This window comes from Pan paniscus, chromosome X (assembly GCF_029289425.2).
Source record: "Pan paniscus chromosome X, NHGRI_mPanPan1-v2.0_pri, whole genome shotgun sequence".
NCBI lineage: Eukaryota > Metazoa > Chordata > Mammalia > Primates > Hominidae > Pan > Pan paniscus.
This window is the reverse complement of record NC_073272.2, coordinates 47,238,106-47,239,337: the sequence shown is the minus strand read 5'-3', so window position 1 is coordinate 47,239,337 and position 1,232 is coordinate 47,238,106.

Sequence of the window (1,232 nt, the reverse complement as noted above, 5' to 3'; positions counted from 1 at the left end):
TCTTGAAGTAAAGAGAAAGAAATCAGGATGGTCTCACCATGGCGCTGATATTTTAGCTGATTTCTGAAGGACAAAGATGAGTTACCCATGCAAATGCCAAGGGAAAGTATACCAGATAGAAATATAAGTACATGAAATTTTCTAAAGAGAAAAAATCTTAAACTGAAAGTGTGTTGGAATACTGTGATGTGCTACCTAGATACCCCTTTATTGAATGACTTATTGTCCCAGCTGCTGGGAGTGCTAAGGGCAGGCAGCCTTCAGTGTTACCACCTTCAGGGGCTCCCTCAGCTGCAGAGAGCCATATTACCAAGGTTACCTCTTTCTCAAGATAGACCACATCCAGTGATGGATTTACATGGGAGTATAAGGCTTGGCCATCTCATTTCAAAGGAAGATAACCCTGAAAGGCTATTTCTAGCCACACTGCTCCATATAGGATCAGTCTATTACTGGGCCAGTCCTGCAGCTCTGTTTCTCTCTGTGCCCACTCCCTTTTCTTCTCCTCCCTTCACATAGGTTGCTCCCAAGGGCACTTCCTAATAAACACCCTGCAAGTTAAATGCTATCTCAGAGTCTACTTCTTGGGAAATTCAAACTACAGCACCTGCTGTGGCCATAGCAGAGTGCATTAAGGTAAACTATGAGCTAAAATTAAGTATCAGATGATGCCAGACTTGGACATGAAGTTTGATTTTATTCTTATTGAATTGGAAGCCATAGAAAGTTTTAAAATAAGGGCATATCACAATGCTTCATCCCAATCATGAGAAAATATTAGAAAAACCTAAACTGAGGGACATTTAACAAAATAACTAATATTCTTGAAATGTGTCAAGGTCATGAAAGATAAGGAAAGAATGAAGAACTTTTATAGATTGGAGGAGACTAAGTAGAAAAACAATCAAATGCAATATGAGATCCTGGATAGGATTCAGAACAGAAAAAGGATGGTGGAAAAAATAAGACTTGCAGTTTAGTTAATAGTATTGTACCAATGTGAATTTCCCAGTTTTGATAAGTGTACTATGGTTATGTAAAATGCTAACATTAGAAAAATCTGAGTGAGGAGTATAAGAGAATTCTCTTGAACTATCTCTGCAACTTTTTTTAAGTCCAAAATTAGTTTGAAATAAAATAAACAAAGTTTATTCAGGTTGCTATATAGAGTAAAGGTTGTGGCGAGAGCAAAAGTGAAAGGAGATAGACCAGAGTAGAGTATTGCAATAGTA